The sequence below is a fragment of the Cynocephalus volans genome, chromosome 8 (assembly GCF_027409185.1).
Source record: "Cynocephalus volans isolate mCynVol1 chromosome 8, mCynVol1.pri, whole genome shotgun sequence".
NCBI classification, from domain to species: Eukaryota; Metazoa; Chordata; class Mammalia; order Dermoptera; family Cynocephalidae; genus Cynocephalus; species Cynocephalus volans.
The window spans coordinates 129,011,525-129,033,617 of record NC_084467.1 but is presented as its reverse complement, the minus strand read 5'-3'; the positions used below and the strand labels follow the sequence as shown (position 1 = coordinate 129,033,617).

Genomic DNA, 22,093 nt, shown 5'->3' with positions numbered 1-22,093 from the left:
TGGGCTCCAAATCAAAAGCTGTGGAAGGAGGTAATTAACAGGAACTCTAGACCACTCAGTTGGCAACAGCAGCCTTCTTATAGCCACTGGGAAAGTGGGTGGAAAGGGGTTCAGAAATATTCTCTAAAACAACATTTCTCCTTCAGATTGGATGATTGCAATTATATGGCCATTTTCGTGGAGAAAAAGCTAACTGATTAACATTCATATTGATACATTTGTTAAGGTGTCAATATTTAATTAGGTAGTTTAGCCACTAGCAAGGACAACCATTACAGCTTATTGTTCAATAAAAAAAAGAGAGTAAAAGACAACACTTCTAACCCACTGACAACCTTTGTAAAAGGTTAACATAACCTGGGCACAGCAACCACCGATAATTCTTGGCAAAAAAGGGCACAATTCCCCATCTCATTAATTCCAGCAGAAATTAAACCAAGGAGGGGCATTTTGCCAAAGCAATGAAATTATAATTATGTAGGTCATGTTCAGAGGATGGAGTCTTCTGAGTCCTGCCTGGTCAGGCTGTTGATTTCTTAAACTTGAGCATTAAATGGAAAGAAATTGGCTACATTCAAGTCGCTCAATTTGGCTATAGTCATGATCATTTACAGATGAAGGCAAAGCAGCCCCAAAGTGAGCAGAAGATGAGAAGACTGTGTTCCAAATTGACCAGCTGAAGGAAAGTTTATATTTTAAAAAAACAATTACTTGGTCAGTGACTCATGGGGAAAGAATTCTTAAGCTTTCTTCAGGGAAACCCCAGTAAATAACACGTATAATAAAATGGAGATGGTGTTGTCTGTTTTGTTGGGCCGATCAGTCCACATAATAAACCTTTTGGCAAAAAAAGGAACTTTCTGAACACGATTATTCTCTCTGGGAAATCCCCAAACAGCAAGAACTACTGTGGCTTCCTTACAATTTTACAGAATATTTTGTATCTCAGACTTGCATGTGAAATAAAAACTTGGAAATAATATGGAAAAAAATCTGCTTTCTGTTACAGGGTTGAGAATTTTTCAGTTGGTTGCTTCCATGATTCACACTGCACTCTGCTCCTCTGAAACTCAAAACCACGTATCATAAAAAGCAACACTGGCTCAAGTTAATTCTTCCTGCTGTGTCCCTAGGAGAACCAACGGCTCTAAGTGTGCCCCACATGACACACAAGAGATATGAATGAAAAGTTCTCTGCCTGCACTGATTTACTGGAATATGGTGTAAATCATATACTTTAAGAGAGATCTGAAGTTCTACAGTTTTTCTAAAATGTGTTTAACTGACATAATCTATAACAGTTTCAGTTCCTCTCTTTTTAATTAGCAAAAGCTTTTGGAATGTTGTTGTTTTTGGTTTAAGAACATTGTGCAAGAAAAAAATGTTGAGCAAAATAAAATGTGCTCTAAATGATTAAAGAAAGCCCTGTTGGTTGGGGATAGAAATAGTCAAAGTTTCTCTATCCACCAGCTCCCTGTCCAGAATGCTTTGTTCAAGTCACACAGTGTCTAATCAGCACGTCTTTAGATTATTTTATGTTAATTAAAATTATGGTTAGTCTCAGAGGTTAATGTATACATGTGCATGTGGCTTCAAAGCCTTCCCAAATTACTGGCAAAGCTCCCTTGCCTTGGGCAGGCCTGATCTGTGATAAAACTGACCACATTAAACCAAGTTTATTGCTGTGGAGTTTTTTTTTAACTCAATGGACAAAATACATTTTGCAGGTTTCTTTAAGAAGAACTTCCCATCTTAAAACACTGTCTCTGGATTCAAAAAAAAAGAAAGAAAAAGAAATGTAAAAGGAAAGGAACAAAGGAACTGGCTCATATCAGAAAAAACAGCTTTATGGATTACTGAGAGGCAATGAACAAGGCACAGAACAAGACTGTGATAGATCGCTTCCACAACACGCTTGCTTTTTTTTTCTTTTCTTTTTTTTTAACTACAGAACTGTATCAATGCATTATTTTAGTGAGAGAAAATATTACTCAAAAAAACCAATGAAAAGTGGTTAATAAAATTTATTCTAATATATTCTTCATTTTGTGTCATGCAGATTGTAAAGGTCATGCTAAGTGCTCCTTGTTTGTCCGTGGCTGTAATCAGGAAAAGCTCCTGAGAATGGTCAGCATAACCTTGATGGTTAGAGCAGCAGAGCAGCCCTGCAGCAGCTGGGCAGGGGTGCAGTCTGGGAGACAGGAACAAACAGAAGTCAGGACCAGCAATGAGGACAGAGCGGTGCTTCTGCTATGGAGGAGAGGCTATCAACACACGATTTATAACACAAGGGAATGTGTCAACCTACGTATGATTCTGATCACATACTAAATTCCCAGAAAGAATCTAACCTAAAAGATTGGGAAGAGGCACATTTCTTTTGTTTCCATTATCATCTGTTCCTTAAAATCCTCCTTGGTTCAGGTCCTCACCACCTCTCTCCTTCACTACTACAAGAAATCTCCTGGCTCTCATAAAATTTATTCTTCACACAGTTGCTAGACTGAACAATCTAAAACACTACTCTGTCCTTTCATAACTTCTTTACTTCTTCTTTTTTTTTAAAGTTTTTAGTTTATTAACCCTCTTGTGAAAAATCTGCACAATCCTGGAGAAAAAGTCATTGGGGAATCTTTACTCCTGTTGTTGTCAGCATCAACACTGCAGTCCCCCTAACTTTCTTCATTCTGTTCTTGTGTTCCTTTTGCTGTTTCTTAGAGGTCTTTTTCTTCTCATAATCGCCATATCTTGCAAGTCTATGTTTGGGTTCATTTTTCTTTGCACAATCCTAGGAATCATAAATCATGCCAAAGCCAGTTGTCTTGTCACCACCAAAATGGGTTCTGAATCCAAATACAAAGATAACATCCAGTGTGGTCTTGTACATTTTGGCTACTTTTTTCCGAATTTCTGTCTTGTACTATTGCCTTCCCAGGGTGAAGGACATCTATGACCATTTGTTTCCCCTGAAGTAGTTGGTTGTTCATGAACTCCTTGGACCAGACAGTTACTGGGTCATTCATGACGGTGGTTGATCGTCTGGCAGCCAGGGAGAGAAAGAGCCTTTCATAGCTTCTTGATGGCACAGGATGAAGTATACTATCTTTGGTAACCTGATCCTCTGCCTCTTGTCCAGACATATGTCCCACCACACCTGATCTCAATAAGTGAGGTGTCAACCATTAGGATGCCTTTCCCACCCATCCCCCAACCTACCAGGAGCTCCTCCTTTATGAACCATTGAACCTTGAATGAATCTTTTATCACCCTCTATTGTAAGTTTCTGTTTGATAGTGAGCTCCTTAAGAATAGAAGTCATGATTGACATAGTCATCTTTGTATTCTTAGCACCCAGCAGATGCTCAATAAAAACTTGTTGAACTGAGCTGATGTGAGGTAAGAGAAGCAATAAATGACATCAGCCTCCAACAAACAGGATACACAGGAATGATGTGTGAAAGAAGGCTGGCTTTCAGGCTGCCTTCACCTATCAGAGACGGGGAGGTTACGGGGAAAACCTAGGCAGGTTACACTGATCTCCCAATTGGGGGTAGAGTCAGGAATCTGTTGCCCTACAATATGGCTGAACACCAAGTGTATATATGTAAAAGAGTATGTATATAAAAGTGTATATATATAAAACACCTCTGGGTGTTTTGGCCCATAAGCATAGCATGACAAAATCTATTTCCATCTGCACTGTTCTGATGAAGTAGATATCCTGCCAGGCCAGGATACCATTAGTTCCTGAGCAAGAGACCGACTTGTCCAGTGCTGATAACAAAGTGGGGGGTGAAGGCAAGGGTGACTGACAGAGATGAAGCTGCTAAGGCAATATGAACTAATGTCAATGTTCTAGAAACAGAATGGTGGGAAAACAGGCAGAAATAGATAAAACGATTTGGATAAAAATTTTCAAGAACAGTGTCTGAAGATGTCCCCTTCCCTCAAGTGCAGCAAGTATAAACTTTAAATACCATAAGAAGTCAGGAAGGAAATTTAGTTTGAAGTAGACTCTAAAATAATTCCAAGAATGGAAAAGTCTTTTACATGTTGAAAAGGAATAACTTAACATACCAAAATATGACTAAATATTTCACAGGCAGAGGTTCTCCTCAACTCTCCTTCAAAACCAACCGAACTTTATTTTCTATCTGGAAAAACAAGTGCCAATGAACATCATGGTCAAACTTGGCAGAGTACGAAGTATGTAAATCACCAATGAAAGAAAATGTGACTATACCTCTTAGCAAGTTAATATTATTTAGCAGAATAATTCTAAAAAGGAAGAAGGTTAAAAGAAAGCAAACTAAAACTATATACCTGCACAAATGAACTTTCTACTATTTACATGTGTCAAGTTCAGATTCACTTTCATTCTAGAATTAAAATCATAATGAAGTATTAGGTATACACTAGGTTCATCTGAAAAACTCCCTGAAAGTTTTCAGAACTCCTTAGCACAGAAATACAAAGAGATATGGTAATGACTTCCCTGAACAAACAAATATACGGAAAAGAGTGAGTTGGTATGAGCTCTCAGGACACACCCAGTGGCCTGTGGCTGCTCTGATCCTGTGCCATGAAGAAATGTATTAGGCCTCTCTAGATCATCCTTCCAGCCTGGGGACTGCCACAGTCACTTTCAATAAGGAAACTGAATGATCCCCCACCATCAGCGTCAGGGCTGTGAACAGAATCCATTCATAGGCTCCTAAGCTACTGACAAAATGATTTGCTATTGCTCTCAGCTGACAGGGGCTTGGGAGGGATGTGATTAAAAAGCTGAATTTCTGGTAAAGCTGGACATAGGGCATGATTCTTACCATTACACCGATCCGCCTCGCAGTAAAATCAAAGGCTATTGGATTGTGTAACTTACACTCTGGCTGCTATTAGTAACTAGACTAGCAGTTTTAAAACTTTAGAGGTTATCAAAATTACCCTAGCAACTTGTTTAAAATGAATATTATCAGGCCTTATTCCCAGATATTTAAATTCAAAAGACTTGGGAGTGGCCTAGGAATCTGCATTTTTAACTAGCAACTTGAGTGTGTCTGATGCAGGGCAGATGAACCACTCTGAGAAACCTTGAGCTAGAGGCTGCTCTTGCCTATTCAACAAAAGTGTTCCCACTGAACACTGATACTACAAGATGGTGACAGGTAGTGTTAAAAAAAGTGTGTGTAGAGGGGTGTTATTTGATAAAAGTAAGTTCAGAAATTGCAGTGTTAAAAAATTTCATATTTCTTTATTCTAGTACTTCTCAAATCCTTTGAAGTGCTTATATACTCACCAGAAGGAGATACAGAACACAACGTAACCCAAAACTTTTTCATCATCAAATCTTCTTCTTTATTAAATAGGCTAATCATACTTTGGAAAACGCTGCTATATAGAACTTTAATTGTGTGTCAATTAAAAATAATAATAAAAAAGAAAAAATAAATCCAGAGACTATTGAGGAGGGTAATCTGTAATACCTAAATGGAAATGGCTTAGTAGCAGGGTATATGAGAATACAGTGCTTAGGGAAGACTGGAGCAAAGATGCCAGGTCATGAACAAATTCTGAATGTAAAAGCCAAGCAGTAAGTCAGCAATAGGTGGCCCAATTGATATCTATTAGGGTCTTATCAAATAGTAAAGCCCTTGGTATATAGCAAGCTTGGAAAAGAGGTGATATTTGGAAGATGAGGATGATATTGGGAAGCAGAGCAATTACTGGGTCCAGAATCATGAATGACTCTTTCACAAAGCAAGTGCAAAAAATAATGATATTGAAGATAGCCAATATCTTTTGAGAATTTACTGTTTCTGCAACTGTTCTACATATTTCACAAATATTAACTCATTTAGTCTTCATGAGGTAGGTATTGTCATCAAGCTACATTTAACAAATGAGTAGAGAGTCTCAGAGTAACCTGCACAAAGTCTCCCAGCTATTCGGTGGTAGAGCTAGGATTTGAGCTCAGACTGGCACTTTAAAACTCTGCACTTGTTCATCCCTCTAATCAGAAGGGTCAATAGGTTTGCAGTTAAATGAAACTATCGTTGCAGCCAAAAAAAATCTTTTTTAGGGCCGAGCCTGTGGCGCACTTGGGAGAGTGCAGTGCTGGGAGCGCGGCGACACTCCCGCTGCGGGTCGGATCCTATATAGGAATGGCCGGTGCACTCACTGGCTGAGCACCGGTCACAAAAAAGACAAAAAAAAAAAAAAAATCTTTTTTAAAGGGAAAGGCAAATTATCAAACTGGCAAGGTTTAAATAAGAAGGTAAAAGAAAACAGTAATAGTCACTGTAGGCTATAGTTAGGTAAGATAAGAGGAATGTGAATAAGCTCCAGCTTCAAGGAAAGTAGGTTGGTTGATGTAAATCAAAAACCTTAAATTAGTGTTAGTAATTATTTTAAAATTATACATAATTTTATATATATGTAAATTATAAGAAGCCCATAATCATTCATTCCCTTTGATACTTTCTACTTCTATAAATCTACCCTAAGGAAATCATCAGAAATGTAGATGAGGCATTTTGCACAAAGACGTTTATTCTAAATTTGCATATAATAATAAATTAGACTGACATTGAGTATATATATTAGAAAGTACATGAACTCTAGATTCAAACTCGAGTTTAAATTAAATTCTAGTGACTTCACTTATTGGATATGTGAACTTTGGCCAGTTTTCTAACTTTACTAAGCTGTGTTTTCTTCATCTCTAAAATGCAGAAAGTAATGTTTACCTTACAGCAGGGATTCTCAATAGCACTACTACTGACATTTTAGACACAGTAATTCTTTGTTGCGAGGGACCTTATGGATGTTCAGCAGCATCCCTGTCCTCTACCCTCTAGGCAGTTGCCCTCTACCCACAACCCAGTTGTGACAATCAAATATGTCTCTAGACATTGCCAAATGTCCCTAGTTGAGAACCACTGCCTTACAGCATTTGTTGTGAGAATTAAATGAGATAATTTAAAGATACTTAGTGGAGATTGGATAGATGTTCTGATCTGAATGAATGTAAATCTTTTCATTGCAATTATTTTTCAATTAATATATACTCTATATACATATATAAGTATCTGTGTGTATGTATGCACATGTATCTTTAAACTGAAAACACTGGTAATATTCCAGATCACTGTTATACATTAAAAACAAGACATACAGAGAGGCCCCCAGAGAGGCCTGAAAGCTGCCGGGCCCACACACCCCGAGCCACCTGCACTGGAGCTGTTAGGCACCACTGCAGGACTCCCAGCCCAGGCCAGTGTGTGCTGCCCAGAAATGCCCTAAAGCCACCAGGACCAAGGGCCCCAAGCCACCTGCATCAGAACAGGTAGGCACCACTGCAGAAGTCCCAGCCCAGGCCCGTCCTCGCTGCCCAGAGAGGCCTCAGTCTCCAGCCCACAGGCACCGAGGCAGCCGTGCCAAATTGACAGTCTGTGCAGGATCATAGCCAAACATTAGGGCCAAATGAGTGGACCATGAAATTCCTTGCCACAATGACTAAACACCAAAGAAAAGATACCAGAAATAGGAAAAATCAAGAAAGTGCAACACCACCAAAGGATAATAGTAACTCTCAAGCTCTAGATCCTATAGAACAGGAAGTCCTTGAAATGACTGACAAGGAATTTCAAGCAACAATTCTAAGGAAACTAATGAGATACAAGAATACTCAGTTAGGCAACACAATGAAATGAGAAAAAGTATACAGGACCTGAAAGAAGAAATGTACAAAGAAATCAATGCCCAAAAAAAGAATGAGGTAGAGCTCGCGGAGCTGAAGAACTCATTCAATGAAAAACAAAACAAAACAAAACAAAACAAAACAAAACAAAACAAAAAAACACAACAGAGTTTAACCAGCAGGCTAGAACAAGCAGAAGAGAGAATTTCTGACCTTGAAGACAGGCTGTTTGAAATAAACAGGCGGACAAAAAAAAAAAAAAAAAGAAAAGAAAAAAAGAATTTAAAACACTGAATAAAATCTAAGAGAGGTAACAGACAACCTTAAGCACTCAAATATCCAAATAATGGGTATTCCAAAAAGGGAGGAAAAAGCACATAGCATTGAAAACATATTCAATGAAATAATGGCAGAAAACGTCCCAGGTATAGGGAAAGACACAGATCTTCAGATCCAGGAGGTTCAAAGATCCCCAAACATTTTCAACCCAAAAACGTCCTCTCCAAGACATGTTATAGTCAAATTGGCAAAACTCAAAGACAAAGAGAGAATCTTAAAAGCTTGCAAGAGAGAAGCATCAAGTCACCAATAAAGGAACCCCAATCAGACTTTTCATCAGAAACCCTAAAAACCAGAAAAGAATGGAATGATATATTCAAAATATTAAAAGACAAAGATTGCCAGCCAAGAATACTTTACCCAGCAAGTCTATCCTTCTAAAATGAAGGACAAATAGTATATTTCTCAGACAAACAAAAACTGCAGGAGTTCACTACCACACACGTCCAGCCTTACAAGAAATTCTCAAGGGAGTACTGAATTTGGTACCTGAAAAACAACCACCACTGCCATAAATAGTTAAGAAAAAACAAAACCCACTAGTAAAATAAAAATGCTAACAATAAAGAGAAAAAAAGTTTAACACCCCAAGAAACCAACAAATACAGAAGACAAACAGTAAGTCAGAAAGAAAGGAACAAAAGATACTTAAGACATCCAAACAAAAATCAATAAAATGCTAGGAGTAAATCAACTCCTTTCAATAATAATTCTTAATGTAAAAGGATTAAATTACCAACTCAAAAGACACAGACTGACTGGATTAAAAAGGCGGACCCAACCATATGCTTCCTTCAGGAGACTCACCTCACCTGTAAAGACACATATAGACTAAGAGTGAAAGGATGGAAAAAGATATACCATGCAAGTAGAAATGAAAAACGATCTGGAGTAGCTATTCTTATATCAGATAAAATAGACTTTAAACCAAAAACCATAAAAAGAGATAAAGAAAGCCTCTATATAATGATAAAAGGATTTATCCATCAAGAAGACATAACAATCATAAATATATACACACCCAATGTTAGAGCAGCCTGATTTATAAGGCAAACACTATTAGACTTAAAGAACGAGATAGACACTAATACCATAATAGCAGGGGACCTGAACACCCCACTCTTAATATTGGACAGATCATCTAGGCAAATAATCAGCAGAGAAACACAAGAACTAAACAACACTTTAGACCAATTTGACTTGGCACATGGAACATTCTTCAGGATAGATCATGTGTTAGGGCACAAATCAATTCTCAACAAACTCAAAAAAACTGGAGTTATTCCATGTATTTTTCAGATCACAAGGATTAAAATCAGAAATCAACAAAAAATGAAACTCTAGAAACTATACAAACACATGGAAATTAAACAACTTTCAACTTAATGACATATGGGTCCAAGAAGAAATTAAACATAAAGTCGAAAAATTTATTGAAACTAATGAAAATAATGATACATCATACCAAAATCTGTGGGATACTGCAAAAGAAGTACTAAGGGGGAAATTTATCACATTAAATGCTTACTTCTGAAGAATGGAAAGATAGCAAGTAAACAACCTAACACTTCATCTTAAAGAACTAGAAAAACAAGAACAATCCAAACCCAAAGTTAGCAGATGGAAAGAAATAATTAAGATCAGAGAAGAACTTAATGAAATAGAAACTCAAAAAACAATACAAAAGATCAATAAATCAAAAAGTTGGTTTTTTGAAAAGATAAACAAAATTGACAAACCATTAGCAAGGCTAACTAAAAAAAGAAGAGAGAAGACCCAAATAACAAAAATTAGAAATGAAAAAGGTGATATTACAATTGATACCCCAGAAATACCAGATATCATTAGTGACTACTATAAACAACGACATGCTAATAAATTTGAAAATCTGGAGGAAATGGATAAATTTCTGGACACACACAAACTACCAAAACTGAGCCAAGAAGATGTAGAAAATATGAACAGACCAATAACAATAAAAGAGATTGAAGCTGTTATAAGAAGGCTCCCAACAAAGATAAGCCCAGGACCAGATGGGTTCACTGAAGAATACCACAAAACCTTCAAAGAGGAATTGATACCAATTCTCTACAAACTATTCCAAAAGATTGAAACAGAGGCTGTTCTCCCAAACTCATTCTATGAAGCAAACAGTACCCTGATACCAAAACCAGACAAAGATACAACAATACAACAACAACAAAAAAAGAGAACTGCAGGCCAATATCCTTGATGAATGTAGATGCAAAAGTCCTCAATAAAATACTGGCTAACAGAATATAGCAACACATACACAAAATTATACACCATGATCAAGTGGGATTCATCTCAGTGTTACAAGTTTGGTTCAACATATGCAAATCAATAAATGTGATACACCACATCATAAAAACAAAGACAAAGACCATATGATCATCTCTATAGACACTGAAAAAGCATTTGACAGAATTCAACATTCATTCACGATAAAGACTCTCTACAAGTCAGATATAGACAGAAAGTATCTCAACATAATTAAAGCCATATATGACAAACCCACTGCCAATATCATCCTGAATGGGGAAAACCTGAAAGCTTTTCCTTTAAGAACAGGAACTAGACAAGGATGCCCACTCTCACCACTCCTATTCAACACAGTGTTGGAAGTACTAGCCAGAGCAATCGGAGAAGAGAAGAAAATAAAGGGCATCCAGATTGGAAAAGATGAAGTCAAACTGTTCCTGTTTGCAGATGACATGATTCTATATATCAAACAGCTTAAAGCCTCTACAAAAAAAAACTCTTAGAGTTGATAAATGATTTCAGCAAAGTTGCAGGATACAAAATCAACACACAAAAATCAGTAGCATTTCTATACTCCAACAGTGAACATGCAGAGAAAGAAATCAAGAAAGCTAGCCCATTTACAATAGGCACCAAAAAAATAAAATACTTAGGAATAAAGATAACCAAAGATGTGAAAAATCTCTACAATGAGAACTACAAACCACTGGTGAGAAAAATTAAAGAGGACACAAGAAGATGTAAAGATATCCCATGCTCTTGGATTGAAAGAATTAACAGTGTGAAAATGTCCACACTATCCAAAGTGATCTACAAATTTAATGCAATCCCCATCAAAATTCCAATGACATTTTTCTCTGAAATGGAAAAGACTATCCAGACATTTATATGGAATAGCAAAAGACCACACATAGCCAAAGCAATTCTGAGCAAAAACAAAAATAATAATAATAAAGCTGGAGGCATAACACTACCTGACTTTAAACTATACTACAAAGCTATAGTAACCAAAACAGCATGGTACTGGCATAAAAACAGACACACAAATCAATGGAATAGAATAGAGAATCCAGAAATCAACCCATACACCTACAGCCATCTGATCTTCGACAAAGGCACCAAGTCTACACACTGGGAAAGAGACTGCCTCTTCAGCAAATGGTGCTGGGAAAACTGGATATCCATCCCTATGTAGGAGAATTAAACTAGACCCATACCTCTCACCATATACCAAAATCAACTCAAAATGTATTAAAGAATTAAATATACACCCTGAAACAATAAAAGTCCTTAAAGAAAACATAGGGGAAACACCCCAGGAAGAAGGATTGGGTACAGACTTCATGAATATGACCCCGAAAGCACAGGCAACCAAAGGAAAAATAAAAATATGCGACTGTATCAAACTAAAGAGCTTCTGCACAGCAAAAGAAACAATTAACAGAGTTAAAAGACAACCAACAGAGTGGGAGAAAATATTTGCAAAATATATATCTGATAAAGGATTAATATCCAGAATATATAAGGAGCTCAAACAATTTAACAGCAAAAAAAAAAAAAAAAAAGTAACCCGATTAAAAAAAGGACAAAGGAACTGAATAGGCATTTTTCAAAGGAAGATATATGAGTGCTCAACAGACACATGAAAAAATGCTCAACATCACTCAGCATTTGGGAAATGCAAATCAAAACCACTTTGAGATATCATCTCACTCCAATTAGGATGGCTAATATCCAAAAGACTGTGAATGATAAATGCTGGCGACGTTGCAGAAAAAGGAACCCTAACACACTGTTAGTGGGACTGCAATAGGGTGCAGTGCATTTTGGAAAATGGTTTGGAGGGTCCTCAAACAATTACAGATAGATCTACCATATGACCCAGCTATTCCACTGCTGGGAATATACCCAGAGAAATTGAAATCATCACGTCAAAGGGATACCTGTACTCCAATGTTTATTGCAGCACTGTTTACAATAGCCAAGAGTTGGAACCAGCCCAAATGTCTATCATCAGATGAGTGGGTATGGAAAATGTGGTACATCTACACAATGGAATACTACTCTGCTATAAGAAAGAATGAAATACTACCATTTGCAGCAACATGGATGAACTTAGAAAAAATTATATTAAGTGAAACAAGTCAGGCACAGAAAGAGAAATACCACTTGTTCTCACTTATTTGTGGGAGCTAAAAATAAATAAAATAAATACACAAACAACTGTGGGGGAGGGCAGAGAAGAAGACACAATAATCACAATTCCTTGAACTTGTTAAGACAAGTGAATAGACATGATGTTGATGGGTGGGAAGGCAGGGAAGGGAGGAATCAGTAAAGGGACATGAAAATCGACTACACTGTATATTGATAAAATAAAATTTAAAAAATAAATAAATTTTTATAATAAAGACACTTAGGGGCCGAGCCTGTGGCGCACTCGGGAGAGTGCGGCGCTGGGAGCGCAGCGATGCTCCCGCCGCGGGTTCAGATCCTATATAGGAATGGCCGGTGCACTCACTGGCTGAGTGCCGGTCATGAAAAAGACAAAAATAAATAAATAAATAAATAAAATAAAGATACTTAGCGGTGAAGAGAACGAGATAAATAAATAATTTTTGAATGGGAAAGCAAGGTAGAAAAAAGTAAAGATTTTTTATATTTATATATATTATATATATCTATTACACATATAATATAACATATATGTATCTATAAGTAATATAGATACATGTATTTTTCTCCTCTGCCTACAAATACATATATCTATATATACATATATATGTATGTGTTCATATAGACATATCTATAGGCATAGGAGAAAAAGCCAATAGAAGGAGAGAGAATAAAAGTGCAAGAGGATGGACTTAAGGAAATAACTGATAAAGCAAGGTCCTAAGTTATATTCTGAAGAGATGGCCTTGGCAAAGATGAGGGTCATCCCTGACCAGGAGTGCAGACAGAAAGAGTGAAGAAACAAAATAATTCTGAGGGTTTTCCTTTTTATAATAATGTTCTCATCCCTATGTAAAAAAAAAAAAAAAAAAAAAAAAGCTTAAGATATAATGACTTTGTTCTTTCTCCCATGGTATAAAATGTGTTCACTGAGCTGGAAGGAAAGCTCAATTAAATTTAAGTTACACATATTACAAAGAAAAACAACTAGTAATTTATTCCATTAGCATTTTACTGTGCCTGGTCCTGAACAATGAGGTGTGCAAGGAGTCTGACAGCGTAAAAATTTAAGTGGAGAACTGGTTACAGTAATTTAAGGCGGATCAATCACGCGGACCAGGTTAATGGTTAAGATATTGGGAGCTGCTTCTCCCGTCCCTCCTCCCTTCCTACTCTTCCCCTCATTTCCCCGCTTTGTGCTGCCACGTGCTTGTCCCCTCAGCACTATGCCCACATTCACAGTTTCCACTGTGTCCTCCATCATTTACATTCATTCACTGAATCGTTTCACAAATATTTACCGATGACCTACCGTGTCCCAAGTTCTAGGGATATACTAAGTTAATTAAACCATACAGGGGATCTTGTCTTCATAGAGTCTGAAGGACAGTTAAGAAGGCAGGCAATAAACAAATAATAAACCAATAAATGTAACACACAGCAGAAGATCACACAAATTACCAACAGAAAATCCTGTTTTCTGCCAAATGTGTGCCTAAGGTTCCCAGTCTGGGACTGAAAATTTAATTTGTTTGCTATTTGGGAGGTCTTCCTACTTGTTAAGTATTTGTTAATACGCTGTCTTTATTAAGACCCATTCCTGAGCTACAACCACCAGATCATTTTATAGAACTCAAGCTGAAATTTAGATGTCCACCACTGTCCGATGAGATATTTGTATTCTGTAAATCAATCATACTCTAAATTTTATACTCTATACTTCTGTAATTCATCATAATTATAATGCTCTCAGCATTTTACATGCATTAGAAATGTAAATTTGGTAATAGCCTTCGTAAGTCTTGGCATCTATAACTGACTTTAGTAATTTTGTCACATTTGCCAGAAATCAAAGTTATTAAAGTTTATGTTTCGATGCCTGAAAAACTCTGCCTCTAAACGGGCTGAACAAATTGATGTGGGTAGTTTTATCTCTGGGCCTTGCTTCAACTGACTTGGCTCCATTAAAGTGACTTAGAAAAAAATCCTGATTGGTAGACAATGCTTTATACATTAGTCAAGAAAGTTTTCTGTTTGACAGTCCAAGAGTTGAGTTGTTGGGCTATGTGGAAAGCGAAGAGGAATGATGTTAAGTATGAAAAATTAAAAGGTTTTTTTTTTTTTGGATAAACACTCAGATTTTAACTATTCCTTACTAAGTCTATTTTTATATTTTTCACTAATGCTCAAACATAGAAATATTTTAACGTTTTTTCTGTTTTCATGGAATTCCAATTTTGAAATAGGCTTTTAGTAGAAGCACATAAAAGCTACCCAAATTTACAAAAACTGGATTCTTATGATTTAATGAAAGACATATGTTCACAAAAAAAGTGGTGGTAAAGGCAATTCTTTGTAACATTCACAGTCCTTGACCCTGAACCCCTTGCCCAAGAATGCAAGCTCAAGAATGAAAATCTTTTCGGTTATTGTCATACTTCCTAAGGCAAAGCAGCAAATAAAGGGCAGGGAATATTTTTCATAGGAAGCAGATACCACTGAAACTTGACAGCATGATGGGAAGTGTGGCTTGCATATAGCCAGAGTTTGCAGTCTCAACAGATTGCAGTTCTTCTACCAATCCGAAGTGAATTGGACTCAGTTAATGAAGGTCATAGGTGAAAATCTACATAGGTTAAATTTTGGTATAGGGGGATATTGCATGCTTATTTTAAGCTAAGTCAAGATTTATCCCCTGCAACACTATTAGGCACATTTGACTGGATAATACTTTGTTGTGGAGGATGTCCTGAGTAACTCCCCAGTCTGACAACCAAAAATGTCTCCAAGACATTACCAAACGTCCCCTGGGGAGCAAAATCTCCCCTACTTGAGAACCACTGATCTGAGTGGAAACAAAATATATACAGTAGTTCCCCCTTATCCACAGGGAATCCAAGACCCCCAGTGGATGCCTGAAACCACGTGTGGTACCAAACTGTATATATACTAAGTTTTTTCCTATACATACATAACTATGATAAAGTTTGATATATAAATTAGGCACAGTAAGAGATTAATGACAATAACTAATAATAAAATAGAACAATTATAACAATATGCCAGCATCACTACTTCTGTGCTTTGGGGCCATTAGTAAGTAAAGTAAGGGTGACGTGAACACAAGCACTGCAATACCGTGACAATCGATCTGATAATCCAGCCCACTGCTAAGTGACTAACGGGTGGGTAGCATAGACAGCCCGACACGCTGGACAAAAGGATGATGCATGTCATGGGAACAGGATGGCGTGAGATTTCATCATGCTATTCACAACTGATAAATTGTTTATTTGGGGAATTTTCCATTTAATGATTTCTGACAATAGTTGGCTGCGGGTAACTGAAACCCAGAAGCAAAACTGTGGGTAAGGGAGACTACTGTATATTTTTTCAGTTTCTCACTTGAGAGATTAATTGCAGTGATAGAAGGATTTCAACAAGGTGATCCTTTCTTTAAAGCTCTGTTTTGCTCTTTGCATCAAATTGGCCTTTATTTAAAATTTTTTTCTTGCCTAATTCCCTGACATGTCACCAAAATTCTTCTTTTTGAAGCCACTGTGATATAAAATGAGAAAATTTGTGAGACTAATGGCTAATTACAGGAAAGAAGAAAACAAAAATATCCCAATCAGAACTGTTCTTCAATAAAACTTGGTCAACAATAATATTTTATGCTAAAGAATGTGTGTTATTATGTAAGTTGGTCTTTACTATCCCATTTTGTTTTACAATTAGGTATCCCTACATAGTATTAGCTTTTTTTATTTCACAGCTGACTCAATTACTTGGCATGCAACTGAATATATTTTCTAAACCCTTATTTAAATACTAGGCTGTTTTCTTTGTACAACTTTGTTTACTAGATTCTGCTTGTCCCGATAATTAAGAGAAACCCATTCCTAACTCTGGATTACAATAATATGCATCAAACTGAGGCAAACAAATTGAAAATGCTTTAGAAAAAGAACACAGTTTTAAGTAAAAATGTGCTGGTCCTTCTTGCTTATAGTTTCTTTTAAAAAATTAGAGTCCTAAATAAGTGACTTATTTTAGGTTTTGTTCTGGGATATGTATCTGCCTGCTCCATCCATTTAGATAGCTTAATTTTAATATGCAGGTGTATGGTTTTTGTGCAGTGATTATCATTATCAACTGGGTTCAGGCATGCACTCACCTGGTCTTCTGTCTTCCTACAAAATGACTCCTACTCACTTGTTCAGTCTGCTTAAATGTAACTGCTCCCCCCCACCCCTCACACAGTTTTTGCATAAACATTCTCACCTTATTGAATTTCTAGGTTTATAAAAATAATACATGAAGAAAGTAACAAGTAAATTAATACATGGATGTCTAAAGACATTCAAAATACTCCCCAATTCTTCATCAAATCCACTTCCTACACCTTTTCATATGCTCATAAACATACAGAAGCACCTGCACACACACACACACACACACACACACACACACACACGTACACACACACACACACAACTGTTCTCTCTCAGTTTCCCTTTTGCTGGTTTCTCCTCTTCTACTATAATTTTAAGGGATGGATAATTATGTCCTCAGCTCTCTTCTTTTTGGTTTCTACACTTTCTCCCTAGATGTCAAGATTTTAAATATCTAACAACATCCAAATCTCAGTCTGCAGACCTTTCCCTTGAACTCTAGATTTATATATTAAACTGCCTAGAAGATGTCTCCATTTGGGTGCTGAGATAGTCATCCAAATACCTGGTTCTCCTCTAAGGCACTTAGTAAGGTGGTACTTCCTGTGTGACCATGTGATTTGCTTTGGACAATGAGAGGAACACAGAAATGACATGTCACATTCAGACAAGCATTATTAATGCACACACAAGCACAAGCCAGTGTGCGATTCTCCATTCATTCTTTTCCTTTGCCATAGTTATTGGCAATAATCCGATCAGCCTGAGTCCTGAAGTAAGAATAACAAGAAGAGCCCCAGCCTACATGAGATGGGTATGTACCTAGAGCAAGAAATAAATCTTAAAGTTTGAAGCTACTGAGATTCGGGGGGTTGCTTATTACAGCAGTATAACTTAACCTATCCTGAATAAACAGATGTGCACGAGGCATCCCAAATTCAGCATGGTTAAAACTAAATGATCCACTCCACATAGTCTTCTTTCCTCATCTTACTCATCTTATTAAGTGGCACTAAAGTGTGCCCGTTGTCCAAGACCCAAGAATTTTTTTTTTTAAATTTTACTTTTTTTCTCACTTTCCATATTCAATCATTAGTAAATCAAAGGATTGGTTCTACAGCCCAAATATATTCCAAATCCAACTGCTTCTCACTATTTCTGCTGCTGTGACCCTAACCCGAGCTGTCACCATCTCTCCCCTGAACTGACACAGCAGCCTTCTGACTTTCCATCTAAACACCACTTCGCACTCCCCTTTTGTCTTATTGATCTGTAAGAATTCTTTAAACTTTGGCAAAAATAACATATTAACTCTTTGCTTGACATATGTGTTGCAAATGTTGTCTTCAATTTTAACTTGTTTTTATTTTCTAAACCCTGTTTATTCTTTAGAGTCAAATTAAGTCACTGGTTTTTACTGCCATCAGCCTTCGTCTATTTATGCTTAAATACAGTACATAGGGACCAGATACTATATACCTCTGAGCCTTCCTTTTCCTGTTGCAACTGGAGGTGTCGGTGGGGTGTCTACCAAACACACAGTCAATGTTCATGGCTAGCTCTCTGAAACCAAAAGAAATTTTTTTTTTCCCTAAAGGGAACGTTTATTAGTAGAAACTCTAATTCTGATTTTGGTGCTTCAATTGCCGTCCTCCTTTTCAACTTTTAGGCTATACATTTTGTTATATAAATGAATGCAATAGACTTTTAAATTTAAATTTTACAGAATTCTTTTTGAAAGCTTAATACTATACGTTATCTTTAAACCTCAATGAGATTTTTTTAAATAGTGAAGATCAAGGGCCAGAAATAAGGCCATGAAATGGCTCCCTGATAATTCTCATATAATGTACATTATTTGTACATTAGGTACAATACAGTCATAGTGGGCAACAGTGCTCGCAGGTACAAAGCTGGAATATAAGGAAGAAGGATCGGTGCAGGAAGACACGGAGGCTGAGTTCCATGGAAGCGGAGCATTTGAAACAACACTACTGAGAGCCAATAAGCCATCGGGAACATGACCATTCAAAGACTTATAGTATGGTCCTTCAACAATATGTAATTCAGTGAAGAAAATTACATATTTGCACATGCAGAATAAAGGGAAAGGAATTAACAAAACCTGCATAATAATTACAAAAATAATCATGATAAAAGGATTATATAATTATGTCAAGTTTGTAGAGTCTTGAATGTTTAATTTTTGCTACCAATTTTCATTTAATTTCCACAATTATCTTTGACTTTCCTATAAAAGTTCATTTTTTTAATATAGTTTAATGTATTTCTTTTATGTTACATATTTCCCCTCCTAGATATTTAGTTTTAATCATTTCATAATTATGTTTCTTTCTCACCATCCTCCATTTAAATATCTTGCTCTTTTTCTTTCTTTCTTTCTTTCTTCTTTTTTTTTTGTGTGTTTTAAAACCTTTTTTTGAAAATTACACAAAAGACAGTTATCATTAAAAAAAAAAAAGAGAAATGACACAGGAGCAAAAATTAAAATGGCCCACACTATTGATATTCTGGTGTTTATCTCCCCAGAATTACTACAATGCAAATATATTCACATAAATAAAGTTTTAAACAAAATGAGGTTATGCTACCCATGATGTGCATAATGTTTTTTTCTCAGTTAATTTACCATGAAAATCTCCATTTCAATTGATATTTATGTATATCTTTATTTTTTAAAATTTGCTCCATAGCATTGGATTGAATTGATGTACTGAACTTTATTTGACCAGTTATCTATGATGAATATCTGATGCTGTTTTTAAACATCAGTAATTATGAACAATGGTTCAACATCATCTTTGAACAAATTTCTTTGCACAATTATTGAATCAGTTGGTAAAAATAAATTTTTAGGTGTGGAATTATGAGGCCAAAAGATTTGCACATAACCAAGGCATTTAATACACATAATATCACCAAACTGGCTGTCAAGGAGGCTGCACAGAGTCTAACACATGTAGAACAGGCAAAGGACAGCTTCCTCACTACTGCCATATGACCATTATTTCTCATTACTCCTAGTTGGAAAGCTCAATAGTGATGTTTGCCTGGCTGTTTGAATTTACTATTCTTGGATGCCAGTGAAATTGAACTTTTTTGTCATATATTTACTAGTCTTTTTTTTTTTTTTTTTTGTGGTCTTGAATGTTCTATTCAAGCTTTAGAATGTTCTATTTAGCCAGCTTTTTTTTTTCCCCTAATAAGCAGGGGTGGGGGGGGGGTTGGTTACTGTTGTTTCGTTTCTAGTTTTTGCTATTTTTAAAAAGGGAATTGAGTAGAAACAATTCTATTTTAAGGATATTTAATCCATTTTTATACAAGCATATGCTGCATATATTTTACTAACTTGTCTTTTGCCTTTTAACTGTTTACTGTCTTTTATCCCCATATAAAAGCTTTAAATTTGTATGTAGTTTGAGCTGTCATATTTTTTCTTTTGCTATTTTCTAATTCATTGATTTTACTTTAACAATTAATTTTTCTTCCCCGAGGTTTTTATTTCTGTTCTTTCCAACCTTCTAAACTTATTTACTTCCATTAAAAGTAATAATTCCATTTAAAGTTACTAATTTTTTTCTTTGTATAGTACTGGTTATATCCTCCAATGTTTCCTGTATAGTGTTTTTATATTCTAAATAATCTGTAAATTAAGTACTAATTTGCATTTGGATCCATTTTGGAGTGTATTTTCTCATTTGTAAGTAGATAGATTTTTTCCTTTTAAAATTTGCTATTTATCTCCAGTTTTCTGTAGTTTATTAGTCAATATTTATATTTTAAATATACACATGCATATTTTTAGAATCAAGCTTATTTCTTACATCAATCACATCCTTTTGCATCTTGGTTTTTGCCCAGTTGATCTGCCAAAGATAGAAGAATTTTAAACTTTCCCTACTGTAGTGATTCTGTATGATTTCTCTTAACCGTATTAAGATAAATTAACAGGAGAAATAAATTCCTACTTTTTGGTAAAAATGCTATGCAATGGCTTAAATTTCAAAACAGAGCTTATCACAATGTAACTTTTTAAAATCATACTCGATGATAACATGTTTTCAAAACAGGTATAAAAAACTTTTATTTTTCGGACAGTGTTAAACCAATTCCATTAAAAAATTCATGAAGCCTACAAAGAAGGAGATATGTACAGTACTGTAAGAGAAAATATGTCAGAACAGCTATAATGTTCAACACTATTTCCCATTAACTAGAGAGAAGTCACTTCATTTTGGACACAATAGAGAAAATAAAAATATATAAACAAGCCCCAGTTACCTTTTAGAAGTCCCTGTACTATCACCAACTATGAGCTTTCTGAGCAGCATATCCACTCTTGCTTCCCTATAGAGCATATTTGGCAAAATACATAAATTTGGAAAAATAATATAGATTCCAATTCACGTCTCAAAGTTTTCTATCCCCAATTGAACTGTCCCCTCTTCCAACTGATCACAATTAAAATCAGGGGGTTCAAAAACTGGCTATTAACAATGCTCTTTTAAGGCTGGTTTGCCCCCTCCATCCCCAAAACCCAAAAGTTTACTGGTATTAGAATGATTGAGAAACAATTTATTTTTACATGCACATAGAACTAAAACAACACTTTCAGGCCAGTGAGTTTGCACTCTTTCTTTTAACTTTGATGATAATCTTATCGGATTATGCATAAATTTATTCAACGAGATGGGGAGCTCTCCTTAAATCCCAGGGAAATACATTTGCTAAACTTCTCTAAGGAAATCAAGGAAAGCATATACATTATTCAAAGAAAATAAGTAATCCAAATTGAGCTGACTGTACCCAACCTCCTTAGAATATTTTGACATTCAGTCATGCATTTTAAATATTAGAGAGGAAATACACATTATGACACTATACTCTGCTCCTTCCATCCACCAAGATTATAACACACATCATCAGGTTGTAAGGATGGGTTTTCAGTGGCTATCTATATTCTCTCACATACAAGTATGACCAAGGACAATAATTTTGGAGTTTGAAGTTCTGGCATAAAAATGCATAAAAAATTCAAAAGGATTTAACATTTCTGCTCTTCAATATATATTTTGGTACCATGTCATTTGGCAAACTCCATCTTTGCAGATGACTGCTATAATAGAATGCATCACCAAATTTAGCACTCCAGCTAATAACTACTTTTCCCACTAATGGAGGCTGACCATGTTCCCTGGACTTGTGGAAAGTTTTGGGAAATCACTAGACAAAGTATCTTTTAAATGTTGTAAAAACAGGTTTTCATTTTTTTGGTGACTATTGTAAATGGGTTTGCTTCCTTGATCTCTTTTTCTTCTAGTTTGTTGTTGGTGGATAAAAATGCTACTGATTTTTGTATATTGATTTTGTATCCTGCAACCTTACTGAATTTGCTTATCAG

General features: G+C 35.9%; 1 protein-coding gene and 1 pseudogene across 1 annotated transcript in view; both read right to left on the bottom strand.

Annotated features, from left to right (window-relative positions):
• DNM3 (dynamin 3) overlaps positions 1–22,093 on the bottom strand; it is a 483,214-nt gene that overhangs the window by 48,669 nt on the left and 412,452 nt on the right. The gene's annotated exons all lie outside the window — the stretch shown is intronic.
• On the bottom strand, positions 2,621–3,023 carry LOC134383290 (small ribosomal subunit protein eS24-like; annotated as a pseudogene).